This window comes from Tenrec ecaudatus, chromosome 11, assembly GCF_050624435.1.
Source record: "Tenrec ecaudatus isolate mTenEca1 chromosome 11, mTenEca1.hap1, whole genome shotgun sequence".
Classification (NCBI taxonomy): Eukaryota; Metazoa; Chordata; class Mammalia; order Afrosoricida; family Tenrecidae; genus Tenrec; species Tenrec ecaudatus.
Window position 1 is genome coordinate 118381680 of NC_134540.1, and position 7396 is coordinate 118389075.

The window sequence follows — 7396 nt, forward strand, 5'->3', positions numbered from 1 at the left end:
CTTGGGCTGCACTGGTTTGGGATTTTTTCTCCATGTGCATTTACCCTTTATCTAAAGCTCTCTTTTATACATTTCAGTTTCTGTGGATTTATTTCTCTAATGTACTCAGACTAACACAAGTAATATAAGAAGAGGCAGGACACAAGTAAGCACCCGTTTCCGTTTGGGAAAGACACTAAACAGTGAAAAGCTATTTTCCAACAAGTCATCTCTGGGTGGCACAAACAGTTAAGTGCTCAATTCATAATTTAAACGATCATCTGAACCCATATCGTGGTACCTCAGAAGGCAGACCTGGTGGTTTGCTTTTGAACCCTCACAGAGCCTTGCAGCCCCTATCTAACAAGGTTCAGTTTGGCTCTGCACACCAGGTTTCAATGACTTGGAATCTACCCCACAATAACTGTTTGGATGCAAGTATACTCAGTCCTGAGTTATGACCGGCCCCATCCTGACGATTCTGTCATGAGGCAGTTCTGACCGAAGTCAAATACCTCATGATACTAGCTTTTCTTTTCTTATTTTTTTCCACAGGTAGTTAAAAGACTTTATTCGGAAGGCTTTGAAGTCAAAAGTAACACTCTTGATAGAATTTTCTTTCATCCTTTAAGTCGGCTCTGCAAATATATAATCAGCGATTTAGCTGTAAGATCAAAGATACGTTAATTTATTTAAGATAAAATATGTTTTAGTTCTTAAAATTTATTCCATAAAGTACATATTTCCCTATAAATTCCCTAATTATACAAAAGAGGTAAAAAATAAACACAAAATATAAAATCCCCAACAAAACAGTAACTGAACATCTTTTTAAAAATTGTAAAAAACTAACAAGAGAAACTAATGTGTGTGTTTGTTAATATTAAAAAAAGTGAAAAATCTCTGGATGGGGGACTCCCACCCCCTAGCTTTACATATCTCACCGTCATCAGTCTGTGGGCCTTGAATACTTTGGATATAAACTTAGAGCTACAATGGCATTAGATGTGTGTGGTATAGCATGGGTGCATGCTACTTATAAACTTTCTAAAAACCGAAAGTGAAGCAGATGGTCATAATGCAGCTCATCATAAGTATAATACAGCACAACTCAGAGATTGTGTTTACTGCGTCTTTGAAATGATATGAGCCAATTGAGATGTGGGATGAGGAACTGAATGTGAAATTGACCTGTTTTTTAAAAGCTTGAATGATCTGGAAGGCTAAATGGAATGGGAAAAAGTATGGTTTCAATCCTTGGAATAGTGATTTGGGGACCTTTCAGGAACCTGTTTCATGACGCCAATTTACTTCCAACACTGTGGATAGTGACACACATTCAATGAAGCAAGTGCTTGACTGCCAACTTTGAGCCGGCTCTATGACTGCCTACTCAGCCTATCCAGACATTTCCTAGTAAACTGGCATTATATTTTTTTAGCCAAATAAGTTTCTAATGGCTAATTTATTCAGTTTCCATAAAACACATTATTTAATAACACTTTTTTAATCTTCACAAATGAAAATGTGGTTCTAAAGTATAATCACCAAGGTTATTAGGTAAAAGGGACTGCAGGACACAAGGTACTAGGAACTTCAGAAACCTAGGGATTTGGGCGGAAACACTGATTGAGGCACACTAAGACACCGCTTGACATGGAATAGCCCTCATGTGGTCCTACGACGTGTGATATCTAGGCAGTGAGCCCTCCTACTCAGTCACAATCTCCTACTCCTCAGAACTGTTTTGGAGTCAGGGGAGACTGCATATAAAGTCCCCAGAAAGGATCAGTGTCTAGGCTGGAGTCTGAACGCATCAATATATTAAAGATACTTGCTTCTGTTTGCATCACTTTTATCCCTATCATTCTTCTCCTGCAGCCAAAACTCAGTCCCAGGGGGAGGGCAACAACAGTAACCAGACTGTTCTGTCTGACTTCTACGTTAGGACACATAGACCATCTGAATAAACCCTTTGATTCTGTGTCCCTCTCCTTCCCATAGACAAAACTGCAGCCAGCACCAGACCTTAAACCTGCAGACTAAAGGTTTGTCAAAAGTCTAGAAAGAGCAGTCAATACCCTGAAAACCTAGCCTGCAGAAGAGAAGACACAGAATCAAAAGCTACAACTGAAAAAAAAAAAAAAAAAGCTCCAGGTGGGTGTCATTCAGACAACCGATTCCAATGAAAACACTTGAGCTACTCACAGTGAAAATTGTTTTACTTCCATACTGTTGTAACTCAAACAGTTTCCCATATCTCACCTCCAAATATAACTCCAGCAGATCAAGTTTATTAAGGAAGAGGCAATTATTCTGGTGTTTCCCCTGCACCGATTATGGAGCCTCAAACAGTTTTACTATTCTCAGCTCATGCCTTAGATTTTCAACTATTTGAATGTGAAGGAAATCTTAACATGCCGCGTTTCAAAGGGTGACTTCAGTGTTGCCTCAACCAGATTTAAGTTTTTCATTTCTAGAGTGCCTCAACATGAGTTGTTTTTTTTGGGGGGGGAGGGGTAAGGAGCATTATCATTTTCCATCATCAGTTGTTGATGGGAAATTTTACATCCTGCAGGTTCCCGTATACAATAATTACATTAAACAATGGAGTTTTCTGTATCTTCCTGTTTTTCACATCAGGTTATGCTCACTCATATTGTTAGCTTATCACGCCAAATGTCCAAGAGGCACAGGTGGTGTTAATTGAAGGGCGGAATGATTCATGCATTGGTCACTTTAGCATTGCAAGTTCTTGAGCATCTTGATTTTGAAATTCAGTAAAGTGAGATGATGCCTTAGCCAGTTAAATGCTACTCCTTCCAAACCTCACGTACACTCAGACATATCTGAGCAGAAGCCACATTATCTACGTGAAACAGCTTTGGGTGCTTCCCAGCAATATGCAGATGCCTACCAAATATGAGATTATTTTGCTTTCTCTGACTTGGCTCATACTAGCAATCAGCCTCTTTCCATCTCTTTTGTAGATGGTTGTGGATTCTGGGTGGCCTATGGCATAATGGTTGGCTTATGAGATTAAAAAGATCTTTTAGGGAAGTTTCTTTATGTGCATTTAATATTTAATTACAACTCTCTTTTATACACGTGTGTCTGTGGATTTCCACATCTAAAGTGCACAGATTAACACATTCCCATAGCAGAGTGAACCTCCCTTCCGTCATGTCTATAGGTATTTCTCCTTCCTATGGGCAGCTGGACAGTAATTCATCTGGGAAACACCTGGTAAACCAGGACAATGTTGCTTCCCCAGCTTTCTGTGATGAGGGACCAGGACATTGGTTACCTTTATAAAAGTCTCCTGACACGTCCTCGTGATGTCTGTTTCTGGGATCATAGAGGCTTCCTCTTCCTTGGTTGGTCTTGTTGGTAGGTACTATCCAGTTGGTCTGCTTCAAAGCAACCGCAATGTACAGGACAAGGAAAGGCTTGCCAATCCTGGGCCACCCTCATATCTTTTTGATGTTTGAACCCATCTCTGAAGCCCCCGTTGCCATGCATCGTGTAAAAGACCTGGCTCTTTGTCACTGGCCCTCCCCTTTAAACTGACCAGAAGTTTTCGTCATCTGGCCCTCTCTCTGGCAAGGTTCTGCCTTGGTTTACTAGTCCTTCACTACCTGACAATGTTTCCATGATTAGCATAAGGTTTTCAGTGGTGTATTTTGTCATCCTCAGTGTGTCCTTCGTCTAGACACCCTGCTGCACGCTTTGCCCTTTACATGACATTGCTGGCATTGGAAATAGCAGTGACATGCACTCTGACTTTCCTTTCTGGACCTAGCTACAAATGGACAGATTTTAAACAGGTCACAGTTTATCACCGACCCATGTACCACCCTTGAAGCAGCATTGGGGTAGATAATAAATCACAAGTAGTCCTGCACAAGGAGATGGAGCCCTCATGTCTGAGTGGTTACAAACACCAGCCACTCCAGGCGCACAAAAGGCGCTTTCAATTCCAGTAAAGAGTTAACAACCTCAGAAACCCAGATGGGCAGTTCTTTCCACCTGCAGCCACCCACACTGCATGTCTTTGTTGAGATGGAGGAGGACATTGTGGATTGGTGTGGGACATATGGGCTAATGTTGGACTTGTACACTTGGGCTGCACTGGTTTGGGATTTTTTCTCCATGTGCATTTACCCTTTATCTAAAGCTCTCTTTTATACATTTCAGTTTCTGTGGATTTATTTCTCTAATGTACTCAGACTAACACAAGTAATATAAGAAGAGGCAGGACACAAGTAAGCACCCGTTTCCGTTTGGGAAAGACACTAAACAGTGAAAAGCTATTTTCCAACAAGTCATCTCTGGGTGGCACAAACAGTTAAGTGCTCAATTCATAATTTAAACGATCATCTGAACCCATATCGTGGTACCTCAGAAGGCAGACCTGGTGGTTTGCTTTTGAACCCTCACAGAGCCTTGCAGCCCCTATCTAACAAGGTTCAGTTTGGCTCTGCACACCAGGTTTCAATGACTTGGAATCTACCCCACAATAACTGTTTGGATGCAAGTATACTCAGTCCTGAGTTATGACCGGCCCCATCCTGACGATTCTGTCATGAGGCAGTTCTGACCGAAGTCAAATACCTCATGATACTAGCTTTTCTTTTCTTATTTTTTTCCACAGGTAGTTAAAAGACTTTATTCGGAAGGCTTTGAAGTCAAAAGTAACACTCTTGATAGAATTTTCTTTCATCCTTTAAGTCGGCTCTGCAAATATATAATCAGCGATTTAGCTGTAAGATCAAAGATACGTTAATTTATTTAAGATAAAATATGTTTTAGTTCTTAAAATTTATTCCATAAAGTACATATTTCCCTATAAATTCCCTAATTATACAAAAGAGGTAAAAAATAAACACAAAATATAAAATCCCCAACAAAACAGTAACTGAACATCTTTTTAAAAATTGTAAAAAACTAACAAGAGAAACTAATGTGTGTGTTTGTTAATATTAAAAAAAGTGAAAAATCTCTGGATGGGGGACTCCCACCCCCTAGCTTTACATATCTCACCGTCATCAGTCTGTGGGCCTTGAATACTTTGGATATAAACTTAGAGCTACAATGGCATTAGATGTGTGTGGTATAGCATGGGTGCATGCTACTTATAAACTTTCTAAAAACCGAAAGTGAAGCAGATGGTCATAATGCAGCTCATCATAAGTATAATACAGCACAACTCAGAGATTGTGTTTACTGCGTCTTTGAAATGATATGAGCCAATTGAGATGTGGGATGAGGAACTGAATGTGAAATTGACCTGTTTTTTAAAAGCTTGAATGATCTGGAAGGCTAAATGGAATGGGAAAAAGTATGGTTTCAATCCTTGGAATAGTGATTTGGGGACCTTTCAGGAACCTGTTTCATGACGCCAATTTACTTCCAACACTGTGGATAGTGACACACATTCAATGAAGCAAGTGCTTGACTGCCAACTTTGAGCCGGCTCTATGACTGCCTACTCAGCCTATCCAGACATTTCCTAGTAAACTGGCATTATATTTTTTTAGCCAAATAAGTTTCTAATGGCTAATTTATTCAGTTTCCATAAAACACATTATTTAATAACACTTTTTTAATCTTCACAAATGAAAATGTGGTTCTAAAGTATAATCACCAAGGTTATTAGGTAAAAGGGACTGCAGGACACAAGGTACTAGGAACTTCAGAAACCTAGGGATTTGGGCGGAAACACTGATTGAGGCACACTAAGACACCGCTTGACATGGAATAGCCCTCATGTGGTCCTACGACGTGTGATATCTAGGCAGTGAGCCCTCCTACTCAGTCACAATCTCCTACTCCTCAGAACTGTTTTGGAGTCAGGGGAGACTGCATATAAAGTCCCCAGAAAGGATCAGTGTCTAGGCTGGAGTCTGAACGCATCAATATATTAAAGATACTTGCTTCTGTTTGCATCACTTTTATCCCTATCATTCTTCTCCTGCAGCCAAAACTCAGTCCCAGGGGGAGGGCAACAACAGTAACCAGACTGTTCTGTCTGACTTCTACGTTAGGACACATAGACCATCTGAATAAACCCTTTGATTCTGTGTCCCTCTCCTTCCCATAGACAAAACTGCAGCCAGCACCAGACCTTAAACCTGCAGACTAAAGGTTTGTCAAAAGTCTAGAAAGAGCAGTCAATACCCTGAAAACCTAGCCTGCAGAAGAGAAGACACAGAATCAAAAGCTACAACTGAAAAAAAAAAAAAAAAAGCTCCAGGTGGGTGTCATTCAGACAACCGATTCCAATGAAAACACTTGAGCTACTCACAGTGAAAATTGTTTTACTTCCATACTGTTGTAACTCAAACAGTTTCCCATATCTCACCTCCAAATATAACTCCAGCAGATCAAGTTTATTAAGGAAGAGGCAATTATTCTGGTGTTTCCCCTGCACCGATTATGGAGCCTCAAACAGTTTTACTATTCTCAGCTCATGCCTTAGATTTTCAACTATTTGAATGTGAAGGAAATCTTAACATGCCGCGTTTCAAAGGGTGACTTCAGTGTTGCCTCAACCAGATTTAAGTTTTTCATTTCTAGAGTGCCTCAACATGAGTTGTTTTTTTTTGGGGGGGAGGGGTAAGGAGCATTATCATTTTCCATCATCAGTTGTTGATGGGAAATTTTACATCCTGCAGGTTCCCGTATACAATAATTACATTAAACAATGGAGTTTTCTGTATCTTCCTGTTTTTCACATCAGGTTATGCTCACTCATATTGTTAGCTTATCACGCCAAATGTCCAAGAGGCACAGGTGGTGTTAATTGAAGGGCGGAATGATTCATGCATTGGTCACTTTAGCATTGCAAGTTCTTGAGCATCTTGATTTTGAAATTCAGTAAAGTGAGATGATGCCTTAGCCAGTTAAATGCTACTCCTTCCAAACCTCACGTACACTCAGACATATCTGAGCAGAAGCCACATTATCTACGTGAAACAGCTTTGGGTGCTTCCCAGCAATATGCAGATGCCTACCAAATATGAGATTATTTTGCTTTCTCTGACTTGGCTCATACTAGCAATCAGCCTCTTTCCATCTCTTTTGTAGATGGTTGTGGATTCTGGGTGGCCTATGGCATAATGGTTGGCTTATGAGATTAAAAAGATCTTTTAGGGAAGTTTCTTTATGTGCATTTAATATTTAATTACAACTCTCTTTTATACACGTGTGTCTGTGGATTTCCACATCTAAAGTGCACAGATTAACACATTCCCATAGCAGAGTGAACCTCCCTTCCGTCATGTCTATAGGTATTTCTCCTTCCTATGGGCAGCTGGACAGTAATTCATCTGGGAAACACCTGGTAAACCAGGACAATGTTGCTTCCCCAGCTTTCTGTGATGAGGGACCAGGACATTGGTTACCTTTATAAAAG